The sequence below is a fragment of the Hypanus sabinus genome, chromosome 9 (assembly GCF_030144855.1).
Source record: "Hypanus sabinus isolate sHypSab1 chromosome 9, sHypSab1.hap1, whole genome shotgun sequence".
NCBI classification, from domain to species: Eukaryota; Metazoa; Chordata; class Chondrichthyes; order Myliobatiformes; family Dasyatidae; genus Hypanus; species Hypanus sabinus.
The window spans coordinates 83,103,402-83,122,967 of NC_082714.1; positions in this window are offsets into that span (position 1 = coordinate 83,103,402).

Sequence of the window (19,566 nt, forward strand, 5' to 3'; positions counted from 1 at the left end):
GTTGTTTCTGCGCGTGGCACAGCGGTGTGTTGATTGTGTGCGTGACACAGCGGTGTGTTGATTGTGTGCGTGACACAGCGGTGTATTGATTCTGTGCGCGACACAACGGGGTGTTGATTCTGTGCATGACACGTTGGGGTGTTGATTCAGTGCGTGACACAGTGGGGTGTTGATTTTGTGCGTGACACAGCGGGGTGTTGATTCTGTGCGTGACACAGTGGGGTGTTGATTGTGCACGTGACACAACGGGGTGTTGATTCTGTGCGTAACACAGCGGGGTGTTGATTCTGTGCATGAAACAGCGGGGTGTTGATTGTGTGCGTGAAACAGTGGGGTGTTGATTCTGTGCGTGAAACAGTGGGGTGATTATTGTGTGCGTGACACAGTGGGGTGTTGATTCTGCGCGGGACACAGTGGGCTGTTGATAGTGTTCGTGACACAGGGGTGTGTTGATTCTGTGCGTGACACATTTGGGTGTGGATTCTGTGCATGACACAGTGGGGTGTTGATTCTGTGCATGAAACACTGGGTTGTTGATTCAGTGCGTGAAACAGCAGTGTATTGATTGTGTGCGTGACACAGAGGGGTGTTGATTGTGCGCGTGACACAGTGGTGTGTTGATTCAGTGCGTAACAGAGTGAGGTGTTCATTCTGTGCATGACACAGCGGGGTGTTGATGGTGTGCGTGACACAGTGGGGTGTTGTTTCTGTGCGTGAAAAGGCAGGGTGTTGATTCTGTGCGTGACACAGTGGCGTGTTGATTCTGTGCGTGACCCAGTGGGTTGTTGATTCTGTGCATGACCCAGCGGGGAGTTGTTTGTGTGCGTGACACAGTGGGGTGTTGATTGTGTGCGTGGCACAGTGGGCTGTTGTTTCTGTGTGTGACACAGCGGGTTGTTGATTCTGTGCATGAGACAGTGGGGTTTTGATTCCGTGCGTGAAACAGTGGGGTGTTGTTTCTGCGCGTGGCACAGCGGTGTGTTGATTGTGTGCGTGACACAGCGGTGTGTTGATCGTGTGCGTGACACAGCGGTGTATTGATTCTGTGCGCGACACAACGGGGTTTTGATTCTGTGCGTGACACGTTGGGGTGTTGATTCAGTGCGTGACACAGCGGGGTGTTAATTCTGTGCGTGACACAGCGGGGTGTTGATTCTGTGCATGAAACAGCGGGGTGTTGATTGTGTGCGTGAAACAGTGGGTGTTGATTCTGTGCGTGACACAGTGGGGTGTTTGTGTGCGTCACACTGCGGAGTGTTGATTCTGTGCGTGACACATAGGTGTGTTGATTCTGTGCGTGACACGGTGGGGTGTTGATTCTGTGCGTAACACAGTGGGGTGTTGATTGTGTGCGTGACACAGCGGGGTGTTGAATGTGTGCGTGACACAGTGGGGTGTGGATTCTGTGTGTTACATGGTGGGGTGTGAATTCTGTGCGAGACACAGTGGGGTGTGAATTCTGTGTGTGACACAGTGGTGTGTTGATTGTGTGCGTGACACAGTGGGGTGTTGATTCTGTGCGTGACACAGTGGGGTGTTGATTCTGTGTGGGACACAGTGGGCTGTTGATTGTGTTCGTGACACAGTAGGGTGTTGATTCTGTGCATGACACAGTGGGGAGTGGATTCTGCGCATGACACAGCGGGATGTTGATTCTGTGCATGAAACAGCGGGGTGTTGATTGTGTGCGTGAAACAGTGGGTGTTGATTCTGTGCGTGAAACAGTGGGGTGATGATTGTATGCGTGACACAGTGGGGTGTTGATTCTGTGCGGGACACAGTGGGCTGTTGATTGTGTTCGTGACACAGTAGGGTGTTGATTCTGTGCATGACACAGTGGGGAGTGGATTCTGCGCATGACACAGCGGGGTGTTGATTCTGTGCATGAAACAGTGGGTTGTTGATTCTGTGCGTGAAACAGCGGTGTGTTGATTGTGTGCGTAAAAACAGTGGGGTGTTGATTCAGTGCGTGACACTGTTGTGTGTTGATTGTGTGCATGGAACAGCGGGGTGTTGATTCTGTGCGTGACACTGTGGGGTGTTGATTCTGTGCGTGAAACAGCGGAGTTGATTCTGTGCGTGACACAGCGGGGTGTTGATTCTGTGCGTGACACAGTGGGGTGTTGTTTCTGTGCGTGAAAAGGCAGGGTGTTGATTCTGTGCGTGACACAGTGGCGTGTTGATTCTGTGCGTGACCCAGTGGGTTGTTGATTCTGTGCATGACCCAGCGGGGAGTTGTTTGTGTGCGTGACACAGTGGGGTGTTGATTGTGTGCGTGGCACAGTGGGCTGTTGTTTCTGTGTGTGACACAGCGGGTTGTTGATTCTGTGCATGAGACAGTGGGGTGTTGATTGTGTGCGTCAAACAGCGGGGTGTTGATTGTGTGCGTAACACAGTGTTGTGTTGATTGTGTGCATGAAACAGTGGGGTGTTGATTGTGTGCGTGACAGTTTGGTGTTGATTGTGTGCGTGAAACAGTGGGGTATTGATTGTATGCGTGACACAGTGTTGTGTTGATTGTGTTCGTGACACAGTGGGGTGTTGTTTCTGTGTGTGACACAGCGGGGTGTTGATTCTCTGACACGGTGGGTTGTTGATTGTGTGCGTGACACAGTGGGATGTTGATTCTGTGCGTGGCACAGTTGTGTGTTGATTGTGTGCGAGACACAGTGGGGTGCTGATTCTGTGCGTGACACAGTGGGTTGTTGATTCTGTGCATGACCCAGCAGGGAGTTGTTTGTGTGCGTGACACAGTGGGGTGTTGATTGTGTGCGTGGCACAGTGGGCTGTTGTTTCTGTGTGTGACACAGCGGGTTGTTGATTCTGTGCATGAGACAGTGGGGTTTTGATTCCGTGCGTGAAACAGTGGGGTGTTGTTTCTGCGCGTGGCACAGCGGTGTGTTGATTGTGTGCGTGACACAGCGGTGTGTTGATCGTGTGCGTGACACAGCGGTGTATTGATTCTGTGCGCGACACAACGGGGTTTTGATTCTGTGCGTGACACGTTGGGGTGTTGATTCAGTGCGTGACACAGCGGGGTGTTAATTCTGTGCGTGACACAGCGGGGTGTTGATTCTGTGCATGAAACAGCGGGGTGTTGATTGTGTGCGTGAAACAGTGGGTGTTGATTCTGTGCGTGACACAGTGGGGTGTTTGTGTGCGTCACACTGCGGAGTGTTGATTCTGTGCGTGACACATAGGTGTGTTGATTCTGTGCGTGACACGGTGGGGTGTTGATTCTGTGCGTAACACAGTGGGGTGTTGATTGTGTGCGTGACACAGCGGGGTGTTGAATGTGTGCGTGACACAGTGGGGTGTGGATTCTGTGTGTTACATGGTGGGGTGTGAATTCTGTGCGAGACACAGTGGGGTGTGAATTCTGTGTGTGACACAGTGGTGTGTTGATTGTGTGCGTGACACAGTGGGGTGTTGATTCTGTGCGTGACACAGTGGGGTGTTGATTCTGTGTGGGACACAGTGGGCTGTTGATTGTGTTCGTGACACAGTAGGGTGTTGATTCTGTGCATGACACAGTGGGGAGTGGATTCTGCGCATGACACAGCGGGATGTTGATTCTGTGCATGAAACAGCGGGGTGCTGATTGTGTGCGTGAAACAGTGGGTGTTGATTCTGTGCGTGAAACAGTGGGGTGATGATTGTATGCGTGACACAGTGGGGTGTTGATTCTGTGCGGGACACAGTGGGCTGTTGATTGTGTTCGTGACACAGTAGGGTGTTGATTCTGTGCATGACACAGTGGGGAGTGGATTCTGCGCATGACACAGCGGGGTGTTGATTCTGTGCATGAAACAGTGGGTTGTTGATTCTGTGCGTGAAACAGCGGTGTGTTGATTGTGTGCGTAAAAACAGTGGGGTGTTGATTCAGTGCGTGACACTGTTGTGTGTTGATTGTGTGTATGGAACAGCGGGGTGTTGATTCTGTGCGTGACACTGTGGGGTGTTGATTCTGTGCGTGAAACAGCGGAGTTGATTCTGTGCGTGACACAGCGGGGTGTTGATTCTGTGCGTGACACAGTGGGGTGTTTGTGTGCGTGACACTGCGGAGTGTTGATTCTGTGCGTGTCACATAGGGGTGTTGATTCTGTGCGTGACACGGTGGGGTGTTGATTCTGTGCGTAACACAGTGGGGTGTTGATTCTGTGCATGACACAGTGGGGTGTTGATTCTGTGCGTGACACAGTGGGGTGTTGATTCTGTGCATGACCCAGCGGGGAGTTGTTTGTGTGCATGACACAGTGGGGTGTTGATTGTGTGCGTGGCACAGTGGGCTGTTGTTTCTGTGTGTGACACAGCGGGTTGTTGATTCTGTGCATGAGACAGTGGGGTGTTGATTGTGTGCGTCAAACAGCGGGGTGTTGATTGTGTGCGTAACACAGTGTTGTGTTGATTGTGTGCATGAAACAGTGGGGTGTTGATTGTGTGCGTGACAGTTTGGTGTTGATTGTGTGCGTGAAACAGTGGGGTATTGATTGTATGCGTGACACAGTGTTGTGTTGATTGTGTTCGTGACACAGTGGGGTGTTGTTTCTGTGTGTGACACAGCGGGGTGTTGATTCTCTGACACGGTGGGTTGTTGATTGTGTGCGTGACACAGTGGGATGTTGATTCTGTGCGTGGCACAGTTGTGTGTTGATTGTGTGCGAGACACAGTGGGGTGCTGATTCTGTGCGTGACACAGTGGGTTGTTGATTCTGTGCATGACCCAGCAGGGAGTTGTTTGTGTGAGTGACACAGTAGGGTGTTGATTGTGTGCGTGGCACAGTGGGCTGTTGTTTCTGTGTGTGACACAGCGGGTTGTTGATTCTGTGCATGAAACAGTGGGGTTTTGATTCCGTGCGTGAAACAGTGGGGTGTTGTTTCTGCGCGTGGCACAGCGGTGTGTTGATTGTGTGCGTGACACAGCGGTGTGTTGATTGTGTGCGTGACACAGCGGTGTATTGATTCTGTGCGCGACACAACGGGGTGTTGATTCTGTGCATGACACGTTGGGGTGTTGATTCAGTGCGTGACACAGTGGGGTGTTGATTTTGTGCGTGACACAGCGGGGTGTTGATTCTGTGCGTGACACAGTGGGGTGTTGATTGTGCACGTGACACAACGGGGTGTTGATTCTGTGCGTAACACAGCGGGGTGTTGATTCTGTGCATGAAACAGCGGGGTGTTGATTGTGTGCGTGAAACAGTGGGGTGTTGATTCTGTGCGTGAAACAGTGGGGTGATTATTGTGTGCGCGACACAGTGGGGTGTTGATTCTGCGCGGGACACAGTGGGCTGTTGATAGTGTTCGTGACACAGGGGTGTGTTGATTCTGTGCGTGACACATTTGGGTGTGGATTCTGTGCATGACACAGTGGGGTGTTGATTCTGTGCATGAAACACTGGGTTGTTGATTCAGTGCGTGAAACAGCAGTGTATTGATTGTGTGCGTGACACAGAGGGGTGTTGATTGTGCGCGTGACACAGTGGTGTGTTGATTCAGTGCGTAACAGAGTGAGGTGTTCATTCTGTGCATGACACAGCGGGGTGTTGATGGTGTGCGTGACACAGTGGGGTGTTGGTTGTATCCGTGAAACAGCGGTGTGTTGATTCTGTGCGTGACACAGTGGGGTGTTGTTTCTGTGCGTGAAAAGGCAGGGTGTTGATTCTGTGCGTGACACAGTGGCGTGTTGATTCTGTGCGTGACCCAGTGGGTTGTTGATTCTGTGCATGACCCAGCGGGGAGTTGTTTGTGTGCGTGACACAGTGGGGTGTTGATTGTGTGCGTGGCACAGTGGGCTGTTGTTTCTGTGTGTGACACAGCGGGTTGTTGATTCTGTGCATGAGACAGTGGGGTTTTGATTCCGTGCGTGAAACAGTGGGGTGTTGTTTCTGCGCGTGGCACAGCGGTGTGTTGATTGTGTGCGTGACACAGCGGTGTGTTGATCGTGTGCGTGACACAGCGGTGTATTGATTCTGTGCGCGACACAACGGGGTTTTGATTCTGTGCGTGACACGTTGGGGTGTTGATTCAGTGCGTGACACAGCGGGGTGTTAATTCTGTGCGTGACACAGCGGGGTGTTGATTCTGTGCATGAAACAGCGGGGTGTTGATTGTGTGCGTGAAACAGTGGGTGTTGATTCTGTGCGTGACACAGTGGGGTGTTTGTGTGCGTCACACTGCGGAGTGTTGATTCTGTGCGTGACACATAGGTGTGTTGATTCTGTGCGTGACACGGTGGGGTGTTGATTCTGTGCGTAACACAGTGGGGTGTTGATTGTGTGCGTGACACAGCGGGGTGTTGAATGTGTGCGTGACACAGTGGGGTGTGGATTCTGTGTGTTACATGGTGGGGTGTGAATTCTGTGCGAGACACAGTGGGGTGTGAATTCTGTGTGTGACACAGTGGTGTGTTGATTGCGTGCGTGACACAGTGGGGTGTTGATTCTGTACGTGACACAGTGGGGTGTTGATTCTGTGTGGGACACAGTGGGCTGTTGATTGTGTTCGTGACACAGTAGGGTGTTGATTCTGTGCATGACACAGTGGGGAGTGGATTCTGCGCATGACACAGCGGGATGTTGATTCTGTGCATGAAACAGCGGGGTGTTGATTGTGTGCGTGAAACAGTGGGTGTTGATTCTGTGCGTGAAACAGTGGGGTGATGATTGTATGCGTGACACAGTGGGGTGTTGATTCTGTGCGGGACACAGTGGGCTGTTGATTGTGTTCGTGACACAGTAGGGTGTTGATTCTGTGCATGACACAGTGGGGAGTGGATTCTGCGCATGACACAGCGGGGTGTTGATTCTGTGCATGAAACAGTGGTTTGTTGATTCTGTGCGTGAAACAGCGGTGTGTTGATTGTGTTCGTAAAAACAGTGGGGTGTTGATTCAGTGCGTGACACTGTTGTGTGTTGATTGTGTGCATGGAACAGCGGGCTGTTGATTCTGTGCGTGAAACAGCGGAGTTGATTCTGTGCGTGACACAGCGGGGTGTTGATTCTGTGCGTGACACAGTGGGGTGTTTGTGTGCGTGACACTGCGGAGTGTTGATTCTGTGCGTGTCACATAGGGGTGTTGATTCTGTGCGTGACACGGTGGGGTGTTGATTCTGTGCGTAACACAGTGGGGTGTTGATTCTGTGCGTGACACAGCGGGGTGTTGAATGTGTGCGTGACACAGTGGGGTGTGGATTCTGTGTGTTACACGGTGGGGTGTGAATTCTGTGCGTGACACAGTGGGGTGTGAATTCTGTGCGTGACACAGTGGGGTGTTGATTCTGTGCATGACACAGTGTGGTGTTGATTCTGTGCGTGACACAGTGGGGTGTTGATTCTGTGCATGACCCAGCGGGGAGTTGTTTGTGTGCGTGACACAGTGGGGTGTTGATTGTGTGCGTGACACAGTGGGGTGTTGATTCTGTGCATGACCCAGCGGGGAGTTGTTTGTGTGCGTGACACAGTGGGGTGTTGATTGTGTGCGTGACACAGTGGGGTGTGGATTCTGTGCGTGACACAGTGGGCTGTTGTTTCTGTGTGTGACACAGCGGGTTGTTGATTCTGTGCATGAGACAGTGGGGTGTTGATTGTGTGCGTCAAACAGCGGGGTGTTGATTGTGTGCGTAACACAGTGTTGTGTTGATTTTGTGCATGAAACAGTGGGGTGTTGATTGTGTGCGTGACAGTGTGGTGTTGATTGTGTGCGTGAAACAGTGGGGTATTGATTGTATGCGTGACACAGTGGGGTGTTGATTGTGTTCGTGACACAGTGGGGTGTTGTTTCTGTGCGTGACACAGCGGGGTGTTGATTGTGTGCGTGAAACAGCGGGGTGTTGATTCTCTGACACGGTGGGTTGTTGATTGTGTGCGTGACACAGTGGGATGTTGATTCTGTGCGTGGCACAGTTGTGTGTTGTTTGTGTGCGAGACACAGTGGGGTGCTGATTCTGTGCGTGACACAGTGGGTTGTTGATTCTGTGCATGACCCAGCGGGGAGTTGTTTGTGTGCGTGACACAGTGGGGTGTTGATTGTGTGCGTGGCACAGTGGGCTGTTGTTTCTGTGTGTGACACAGCGGGTTGTTGATTCTGTGCATGAGACAGTGCGGTTTTGATTCAGTGCGTGACACAGTGGGGTGTTGATTGTGTGCGTGAAACAGTGTGGTGTTGATTGTGTGGGTGAAACAGCGGAGTTGATTCCGTGCGTGACACAGTGGGGTGTTGATTCTGTGCGTGACACAGCAGGATGTTGTTACTGTGCGTGACACAGCGGCGTGTTGATTGTGTGCGTGAAACAGTTGGGTGTTGATTCTGTGCGTGACACAGTGGGGTGTTGATTCTGTGCATGAAACATTGGGCTGTTGATTGTGTGTGTGACACAGCGGGGTGTTGATTCTGTGCGTGACACAGCAGTGTGCTGATTCAGTGCGTGACACAGTGCGGTGTTGATTCTGTGCGTGACACTGCGGGGTGTTGATTCTGTGCGTGACACAGTGGGGTGTTGATTCTGTGCGTGATACAGCGGGGTGTTGATTCTGTGTGTGACACCGTGGGGTGTTGATTCTGTGCGTGAAACAGAGGGGTGTTGATTCTGTGTGTGACACAGCGGGGTGTTGATTATGTGCGTGAAACATCGGGGTGTTGATTCTGTGCATGTCACAGCGGCGTGTTGATTGTGCGCGTAACACAGCGGGGTGTTGATTCTGTGAGTGACACAGCGGGGTGTTGATTGTGTGCGTGAAACAGTGTGGTGTTGATTCTGTGCGTGATACAGTGGGGTGTTTTTTCTGTGCGTGACACAGCGGCGTGTTGATTGTGTGCGTGAAACAGTTGGGTGTGGATTCTGTGCATGACACAGTGGGGTGTTGATTCTGTGCATGAAACACTGGGTTGTTGATTCAGTGCGTAACAGAGTGAGGTGTTCATTCTGTGCATGACACAGCGGGGTGTTGATTGTGTGCGTGACACAGTGGGGTGTTGATTCTGTGCATGAAACAGCGGGGTGTTGATTGTGTGCGTGAAACAGTGGGTGTTGATTCTGTGCGTGAAACAGTGGGGTGATGATTGTATGCGTGACACAGTGGGGTGTTGATTCTGTGTGGGACACAGTGGGCTGTTGATTGTGTTCGTGACACAGTAGGGTGTTGATTCTGTGCATGACACAGTGGGGAGTGGATTCTGCGCATGACACAGCGGGGTGTTGATTCTGTGCATGAAACAGTGGGTTGTTGATTCTGTGCGTGAAACAGCGGTGTGTTGATTGTGTGCGTAAAAACAGTGGGGTGTTGATTCAGTGCGTGACACTGTTGTGTGTTGATTGTGTGCATGGAACAGCGGGGTGTTGATTCTGTGCGTGACACTGTGGGGTGTTGATTCAGTGCGTAACAGAGTGAGGTGTTCATTCTGTGCATGACACAGCGGGGTGTTGATTGTGTGCGTGACACAGTGGGGTGTTGGTTGTATCAGTGAAACAGCGGTGTGTTGATTCTGTGCGTGACACAGTGGGGTGTTGTTTCTGTGCGTGAAAAGGCAGGGTGTTGATTCTGTGCGTGACACAGTGGCGTGTTGATTCTGTGCGTGACACAGTGGGGTGTTGATTCAACGCGTGACACAGTGGGGTGTTGATTCTGTGCGTGACACAGTGGGGTGTTGATTCTGTGCTTAACACAGAAGGGTGTTGATTCTGTGCGTGACAGAGAGGGGTATTGATTCTTTGCTTGACACAGCGTGGTGTTAATTCTGTGCGTGACACAGCGGGGTGTTGATTCTGTGCATGAAACAGCGGGGTGTTGATTGTGTGCGTGAAACAGTGGGTGTTGATTCTGTGCGTGAAACAGTGGGGTGATGATTGTATGCGTGACACAGTGGGGTGTTGATTCTGTGTGGGACACAGTGGGCTGTTGATTGTGTTCGTGACACAGTAGGGTGTTGATTCTGTGCATGACACAGTGGGGAGTGGATTCTGCGCATGACACAGCGGGGTGTTGATTCTGTGCATGAAACAGTGGGTTGTTGATTCTGTGCGTGAAACAGCGGTGTGTTGATTGTGTGCGTAAAAACAGTGGGGTGTTGATTCAGTGCGTGACACTGTTGTGTGTTGATTGTGTGCATGGAACAGCGGGGTGTTGATTCTGTGCGTGACACTGTGGGGTGTTGATTCTGTGCGTGAAACAGCGGAGTTGATTCTGTGCGTGACACAGCGGGGTGTTGATTCTGTGCGTGACACAGTGGGGTGTTTGTGTGCGTGACACTGCGGAGTGTTGATTCTGTGCGTGTCACATAGGGGTGTTGATTCTGTGCGTGACACGGTGGGGTGTTGATTCTGTGCGTAACACAGTGGGGTGTTGATTCTGTGCATGACACAGTGGGGTGTTGATTCTGTGCGTGACACAGTGGGGTGTTGATTCTGTGCATGAAACATTGGGCTGTTGATTGTGTGTGTGACACAGCGGGGTGTTGATTCTGTGCGTGACACAGCAGTGTGCTGATTCAGTGCGTGACACAGTGCGGTGTTGATTCTGTGCGTGACACTGCGGGGTGTTGATTCTGTGCGTGACACAGTGGGGTGTTGATTCTGTGCGTGATACAGCGGGGTGTTGATTCTGTGTGTGACACCGTGGGGTGTTGATTCTGTGCGTGAAACAGAGGGGTGTTGATTCTGTGTGTGACACAGCGGGGTGTTGATTATGTGCGTGAAACATCGGGGTGTTGATTCTGTGCATGTCACAGCGGCGTGTTGATTGTGCGCGTAACACAGCGGGGTGTTGATTCTGTGAGTGACACAGCGGGGTGTTGATTGTGTGCGTGAAACAGTGTGGTGTTGATTCTGTGCGTGATACAGTGGGGTGTTTTTTCTGTGCGTGACACAGCGGCGTGTTGATTGTGTGCGTGAAACAGTTGGGTGTGGATTCTGTGCATGACACAGTGGGGTGTTGATTCTGTGCATGAAACACTGGGTTGTTGATTCAGTGCGTAACAGAGTGAGGTGTTCATTCTGTGCATGACACAGCGGGGTGTTGATTGTGTGCGTGACACAGTGGGGTGTTGATTCTGTGCATGAAACAGCGGGGTGTTGATTGTGTGCGTGAAACAGTGGGTGTTGATTCTGTGCGTGAAACAGTGGGGTGATGATTGTATGCGTGACACAGTGGGGTGTTGATTCTGTGTGGGACACAGTGGGCTGTTGATTGTGTTCGTGACACAGTAGGGTGTTGATTCTGTGCATGACACAGTGGGGAGTGGATTCTGCGCATGACACAGCGGGGTGTTGATTCTGTGCATGAAACAGTGGGTTGTTGATTCTGTGCGTGAAACAGCGGTGTGTTGATTGTGTGCGTAAAAACAGTGGGGTGTTGATTCAGTGCGTGACACTGTTGTGTGTTGATTGTGTGCATGGAACAGCGGGGTGTTGATTCTGTGCGTGACACTGTGGGGTGTTGATTCAGTGCGTAACAGAGTGAGGTGTTCATTCTGTGCATGACACAGCGGGGTGTTGATTGTGTGCGTGACACAGTGGGGTGTTGGTTGTATCAGTGAAACAGCGGTGTGTTGATTCTGTGCGTGACACAGTGGGGTGTTGTTTCTGTGCGTGAAAAGGCAGGGTGTTGATTCTGTGCGTGACACAGTGGCGTGTTGATTCTGTGCGTGACACAGTGGGGTGTTGATTCAACGCGTGACACAGTGGGGTGTTGATTCTGTGCGTGACACAGTGGGGTGTTGATTCTGTGCTTAACACAGAAGGGTGTTGATTCTGTGCGTGACAGAGAGGGGTATTGATTCTTTGCTTGACACAGCGTGGTGTTAATTCTGTGCGTGACACAGCGGGGTGTTGATTCTGTGCATGAAACAGCGGGGTGTTGATTGTGTGCGTGAAACAGTGGGTGTTGATTCTGTGCGTGAAACAGTGGGGTGATGATTGTATGCGTGACACAGTGGGGTGTTGATTCTGTGTGGGACACAGTGGGCTGTTGATTGTGTTCGTGACACAGTAGGGTGTTGATTCTGTGCATGACACAGTGGGGAGTGGATTCTGCGCATGACACAGCGGGGTGTTGATTCTGTGCATGAAACAGTGGGTTGTTGATTCTGTGCGTGAAACAGCGGTGTGTTGATTGTGTGCGTAAAAACAGTGGGGTGTTGATTCAGTGCGTGACACTGTTGTGTGTTGATTGTGTGCATGGAACAGCGGGGTGTTGATTCTGTGCGTGACACTGTGGGGTGTTGATTCTGTGCGTGAAACAGCGGAGTTGATTCTGTGCGTGACACAGCGGGGTGTTGATTCTGTGCGTGACACAGTGGGGTGTTTGTGTGCGTGACACTGCGGAGTGTTGATTCTGTGCGTGTCACATAGGGGTGTTGATTCTGTGCGTGACACGGTGGGGTGTTGATTCTGTGCGTAACACAGTGGGGTGTTGATTCTGTGCATGACACAGTGGGGTGTTGATTCTGTGCGTGACACAGTGGGGTGTTGATTCTGTGCATGAAACATTGGGCTGTTGATTGTGTGTGTGACACAGCGGGGTGTTGATTCTGTGCGTGACACAGCAGTGTGCTGATTCAGTGCGTGACACAGTGCGGTGTTGATTCTGTGCGTGACACTGCGGGGTGTTGATTCTGTGCGTGACACAGTGGGGTGTTGATTCTGTGCGTGATACAGCGGGGTGTTGATTCTGTGTGTGACACCGTGGGGTGTTGATTCTGTGCGTGAAACAGAGGGGTGTTGATTCTGTGTGTGACACAGCGGGGTGTTGATTATGTGCGTGAAACATCGGGGTGTTGATTCTGTGCATGTCACAGCGGCGTGTTGATTGTGCGCGTAACACAGCGGGGTGTTGATTCTGTGAGTGACACAGCGGGGTGTTGATTGTGTGCGTGAAACAGTGTGGTGTTGATTCTGTGCGTGATACAGTGGGGTGTTTTTTCTGTGCGTGACACAGCGGCGTGTTGATTGTGTGCGTGAAACAGTTGGGTGTGGATTCTGTGCATGACACAGTGGGGTGTTGATTCTGTGCATGAAACACTGGGTTGTTGATTCAGTGCGTAACAGAGTGAGGTGTTCATTCTGTGCATGACACAGCGGGGTGTTGATTGTGTGCGTGACACAGTGGGGTGTTGATTCTGTGCATGAAACAGCGGGGTGTTGATTGTGTGCGTGAAACAGTGGGTGTTGATTCTGTGCGTGAAACAGTGGGGTGATGATTGTATGCGTGACACAGTGGGGTGTTGATTCTGTGTGGGACACAGTGGGCTGTTGATTGTGTTCGTGACACAGTAGGGTGTTGATTCTGTGCATGACACAGTGGGGAGTGGATTCTGCGCATGACACAGCGGGGTGTTGATTCTGTGCATGAAACAGTGGGTTGTTGATTCTGTGCGTGAAACAGCGGTGTGTTGATTGTGTGCGTAAAAACAGTGGGGTGTTGATTCAGTGCGTGACACTGTTGTGTGTTGATTGTGTGCATGGAACAGCGGGGTGTTGATTCTGTGCGTGACACTGTGGGGTGTTGATTCAGTGCGTAACAGAGTGAGGTGTTCATTCTGTGCATGACACAGCGGGGTGTTGATTGTGTGCGTGACACAGTGGGGTGTTGGTTGTATCAGTGAAACAGCGGTGTGTTGATTCTGTGCGTGACACAGTGGGGTGTTGTTTCTGTGCGTGAAAAGGCAGGGTGTTGATTCTGTGCGTGACACAGTGGCGTGTTGATTCTGTGCGTGACACAGTGGGGTGTTGATTCAACGCGTGACACAGTGGGGTGTTGATTCTGTGCGTGACACAGTGGGGTGTTGATTCTGTGCTTAACACAGAAGGGTGTTGATTCTGTGCGTGACAGAGAGGGGTATTGATTCTTTGCTTGACACAGCGTGGTGTTAATTCTGTGCGTGACACAGCGGGGTGTTGATTCTGTGCATGAAACAGCGGGGTGTTGATTGTGTGCGTGAAACAGTGGGTGTTGATTCTGTGCGTGAAACAGTGGGGTGATGATTGTATGCGTGACACAGTGGGGTGTTGATTCTGTGTGGGACACAGTGGGCTGTTGATTGTGTTCGTGACACAGTAGGGTGTTGATTCTGTGCATGACACAGTGGGGAGTGGATTCTGCGCATGACACAGCGGGGTGTTGATTCTGTGCATGAAACAGTGGGTTGTTGATTCTGTGCGTGAAACAGCGGTGTGTTGATTGTGTGCGTAAAAACAGTGGGGTGTTGATTCAGTGCGTGACACTGTTGTGTGTTGATTGTGTGCATGGAACAGCGGGGTGTTGATTCTGTGCGTGACACTGTGGGGTGTTGATTCTGTGCGTGAAACAGCGGAGTTGATTCTGTGCGTGACACAGCGGGGTGTTGATTCTGTGCGTGACACAGTGGGGTGTTTGTGTGCGTGACACTGCGGAGTGTTGATTCTGTGCGTGTCACATAGGGGTGTTGATTCTGTGCGTGACACGGTGGGGTGTTGATTCTGTGCGTAACACAGTGGGGTGTTGATTCTGTGCATGACACAGTGGGGTGTTGATTCTGTGCGTGACACAGTGGGGTGTTGATTCTGTGCATGACCCAGCGGGGAGTTGTTTGTGTGCATGACACAGTGGGGTGTTGATTGTGTGCGTGTAACAGCGGGGTGTTGATTCTCTGTTTGACACGGTGGGTTGTTGATTGTGTGCGTGACACAGTGGGATGTTGATTCTGTGCGTGGCACAGTTGTGTTTTGATTATGTGCGTGACACAGTGGGGTGTTGATTGTGTGCGTGGCACAGAGGGCTGTTGTTACGGTGTGTGACACAGCGGGTTGTTGATTCTGTGCATGAGACAGTGGGGTGTTGATTGTGTACGTCAAACAGCGGGGTGTTGATTGTGTGCGTAACACAGTGTTGTGTTGATTGTGGGCATGAAACAGTGGGGTGTTGATTGTGTGCGTGACAGTGTGGTGTTGATTGTATGCGTGAAACAGTGGGGTATTGATTGTATGCGTGACACAGTGGGGTGTTGATTGTGTTCGTGACACAGTGGGGTGTTGTTTCTGTGCGTGACACAGCGGGGTGTTGATTGTGTGCGTGAAACAGCGGGGTGTTGATTCTCTGACACGGTGGGTTGTTGATTGTGTGCGTGACACAGTGGGATGTTGATTCTGTGCGTGGCACAGTTGTGTGTTGATTGTGTGCGTGACACTGTAGGGTGCTGATTCTGTGCGTGACGCAGTGGGTTGTTGATTCTGTGCATGACCCAGCGGGGAGTTGTTTGTGTTCGTGACACAGTAGGGTGTTGATTCTGTGCATGACACAGTGGGGAGTGGATTCTGCGCATGACACAGCGGGGTGTTGATTCTGTGCATGAAACAGTGGGTTGTTGATTCTGTGCGTGAAACAGCGGTGTGTTGATTGTGTGCGTAAAAACAGTGGGGTGTTGATTCAGTGCGTGACACTGTTGTGTGTTGATTGTGTGCATGGAACAGCGGGGTGTTGATTCTGTGCGTGACACTGTGGGGTGTTGATTCTGTGCGTGAAACAGCGGAGTTGATTCTGTGCGTGACACAGCGGGGTGTTGATTCTGTGCGTGACACAGTGGGGTGTTTGTGTGCGTGACACTGCGGAGTGTTGATTCTGTGCGTGTCACATAGGGGTGTTGATTCTGTGCGTGACACGGTGGGGTGTTGATTCTGTGCGTAACACAGTGGGGTGTTGATTCTGTGCATGACACAGTGGGGTGTTGATTCTGTGCGTGACACAGTGGGGTGTTGATTCTGTGCATGACCCAGCGGGGAGTTGTTTGTGTGCATGACACAGTGGGGTGTTGATTGTGTGCGTGTAACAGCGGGGTGTTGATTCTCTGTTTGACACGGTGGGTTGTTGATTGTGTGCGTGACACAGTGGGATGTTGATTCTGTGCGTGGCACAGTTGTGTTTTGATTGTGTGCGTGACACAGTGGGGTGTTGATTGTGTGCGTGGCACAGAGGGCTGTTGTTACGGTGTGTGACACAGCGGGTTGTTGATTCTGTGCATGAGACAGTGGGGTGTTGATTGTGTACGTCAAACAGCGGGGTGTTGATTGTGTGCGTAACACAGTGTTGTGTTGATTGTGGGCATGAAACAGTGGGGTGTTGATTGTGTGCGTGACAGTGTGGTGTTGATTGTATGCGTGAAACAGTGGGGTATTGATTGTATGCGTGACACAGTGGGGTGTTGATTGTGTTCGTGACACAGTGGGGTGTTGTTTCTGTGCGTGACACAGCGGGGTGTTGATTGTGTGCGTGAAACAGCGGGGTGTTGATTCTCTGACACGGTGGGTTGTTGATTGTGTGCGTGACACAGTGGGATGTTGATTCTGTGCGTGGCACAGTTGTGTGTTGATTGTGTGCGTGACACTGTAGGGTGCTGATTCTGTGCGTGACGCAGTGGGTTGTTGATTCTGTGCATGACCCAGCGGGGAGTTGTTTGTGTGCGTGACACAGTGGGGTGTTGATTCTGCGCGGGACACAGTGGGTTGTTGATTGTGTTCGTGACACAGTAGGGTTTTGATTCTGTGCATGACACAGTGGGGAGTGGATTCTGCGCATGACACAGCGGGGTGTTGATTCTGTGCATGAAACAGTGGGTTGTTGATTCTGTGCGTGAAACAGCGGTGTGTTGATTGTGTGCATAAAAACAGAGGGGTGTTGATTGTGCGCGTGACAAAGTGGGGTGTTGATTCAGTGCGTCACACTATTGTGTGTTGATTGTGTGCATGGAACAGCGGGGTGTTGACTCTGTGCGTGACACAGTGGGGTGTTGATTCTGTGCGTGAAACAGCGGAGTTGATTCTGTGCGTGACACAGCGAGGTGTTGATTCTGTGCGTGACACAGCGGAGTGTTGATTCTGTGCGTGACACAGTGGGGTGTTGATTCTGTGCGTGACACATAGGGGTGTTGATTCTGTGCGTGACACGGTGGGGTGTTGATTCTGTGCGTGACACAGCGGGGTGTCGAATGTGTGCGTGACACAGTGGGGTGTGGATTCTGGTGGATTCTGTGTGTGACACAGTGGGGTGTGAATTCTGTGCGTGACACAGTGGTGTGTGAATTCTGTGCGTGACACAGTGGCGTGTTGATTGTGTGCGTGACACAGTGGGGTGTTGATTCTGTGCGTGACACAGTAGGGTGTTGATTGTGTGCGTGTCACAGTAGGGTGTTGATTCTGTGCATGACCCAGCGGGGAATTTATTGTGTGCGTGACACAGCGGGGTGTTGATTCGGTGCATGAAACAGTGGGTTGTTGATTCTGTGCGTGAAACAGCGGTGTGTTGATTGTGTGCGTAAAAACAGAGGGGTGTTGTTTGTGCGCGTGACACAGTGGGGTGTTGATTCTGTGCGTGAAACAGCGGATTTGATTCTGTGCGTGACACAGCAGGGTGTTGATTCTGTGCGTGACACAGTGGGGTGCTTGTGTGCGTGACACTGCGGAGTGTTGATTCTGTGCGTGACACATAGGGGTGTTGATTCTGTGCGTGACACGGTGGGGTGTTGATTCTGTGCGTAATACAGTGGGGTGTTGATTCTGTGCGTGACACAGCGGGGTGTTGAATGTGTGTGTGACACAGTGGGGTGTGGATTCTGTGTGTTACACGGTGGGGTGTGAATTCTGTGCGCGACACAGTGGCGTGTTGATTGTGTGCGTGACACAGTGGGGTGTTGATTCAGCGCGTGACACAGTGGGGTGTTGATTCTGTGCGTGACACAGTGGGGTGTTGATTCTGTGCTTAACACAGAAGGGTGTTGATTCTGTGCGTGACGGAGAGGGGTATTGATTCTTTGCTTGACACAGCGTGGTGTTAATTCTGTGCGTGACACAGCGGGGTGTTGATTCTGTGCATGAAACAGCGGGGTGTTGATTGTGTGCGTGAAACAGTGGGTGTTGATTCTGTGCGTGAAACAGTGGGGTGTTGATTCTGTGCGTGACACAGTGGGGTATTGATTCTGTGCATGACCCAGTGGGGAGTTGTTTGTGTGCGTGACACAGTGGGGTGTTGATTGTGTGCGTGGCACAGTGGGCTGTTGTTTCTGTGTGTGACACAGCGGGTTGTTGATTCTGTGCATGAGACAGTGGGGTGTTGATTGTGTGCGTGGCACAGTGGGCTGTTGTTTCTGTGTGTGACACAGCGGGTTGTTGATTCTGTGCATGAGACAGTGGGGTGTTGATTGTGTGCGTAACACAGTGTTGTGTTGATTGTGTGCATGAAACAGTGGGGTGTTGATTGTGTGCGTGACAGTGTGGTGTTGATTGTGTGCGTGAAACAGTGGGGTATTGATTGTATGCGTGACACAGTGGGGTGTTGATTGTGTTCGTGACACAGTGGGGTGTTGTTTCTGTGTGTGACACAGCGGGGTGTTGATTCTCTGACACGGTGGGTTGTTGATTGTGTGCGTGACACAGTGGGATGTTGATTCTGTGCGTGGCACAGTTGTGTGTTGATTGTGTGCGAAACACAGTGGGGTGCTGATTCTGTGCGTGACACAGTGGGTTGTTGATTCTGTGCATGACCCAGCAGGGAGTTGTTTGTGTGCGTGACACAGTGGGGTGTTGATTGTGTGCGTGGCACAGTGGGCTGTTGTTTCTGTGTGTGACACAGTGGGTTGTTGATTCTGTGCATGAGACAGTGGGGTTTTGATTCCGAGCGTGAAACAGTGGGGTGTTGTTTCTGCGCGTGGCACAGCGGTGTGTTGATTGTGTGCGTGACACAGCGGTGTGTTGATTGTGTGCGTGACACAGCGGTGTATTGATTCTGTGCGCGACACAACGGGGTGTTGATTCTGTGCGTGACACGTTGGGGTGTTGATTCAGTGCGTGACACAGTGGGGTGTTGATTTTGTGCGTGACACAGCGGGGTGTTGATTCTGTGCGTGACACAGTGGGGTGTTGATTGTGCACGTGACACAAAGGGGTGTTGATTCTGTGCGTAACACAGCGGGGTGTTGATTCTGTGCATGAAACAGCGGGGTGTTGATTGTGTGCGTGAAACAGTGGGGTGTTGATTCTGTGCGTGAAACAGTGGGCTGTTGATAGTGTTCGTGACACAGGGGTGTGTTGATTCTGTGCGTGACACATTTGGGTGTGGATTCTGTGCATGACACAGTGGGGTGTTGATTCTGTGCATGAAACACTGGGTTGTTGATTCAGTGCGTGAAACAGCAGTGTATTGATTGTGTGCGTGACACAGAGGGGTGTTGATTGTGCGCGTGACACAGTGGTGTGTTGATTCAGTGCGTAACAGAGTGAGGTGTTCATTCTGTGCATGACACAGCGGGGTGTTGATTGTGTGCGTGACACAGTGGGGTGTTGGTTGTATCAGTGAAACAGCGGTGTGTTGATTCTGTGCGTGACACAGTGGGGTGTTGTTTCTGTGCGTGAAAAGGCAGGGTGTTGATTCTGTGCGTGACACAGTGGCGTGTTGATTCTGTGCGTGACACAGTGGGGTGTTGATTCAACGCGTGACACAGTGGGGTGTTGATTCTGTGCGTGACACAGTGGGGTGTTGATTCTGTGCTTAACACAGAAGGGTGTTGATTCTGTGCGTGACAGAGAGGGGTATTGATTCTTTGCTT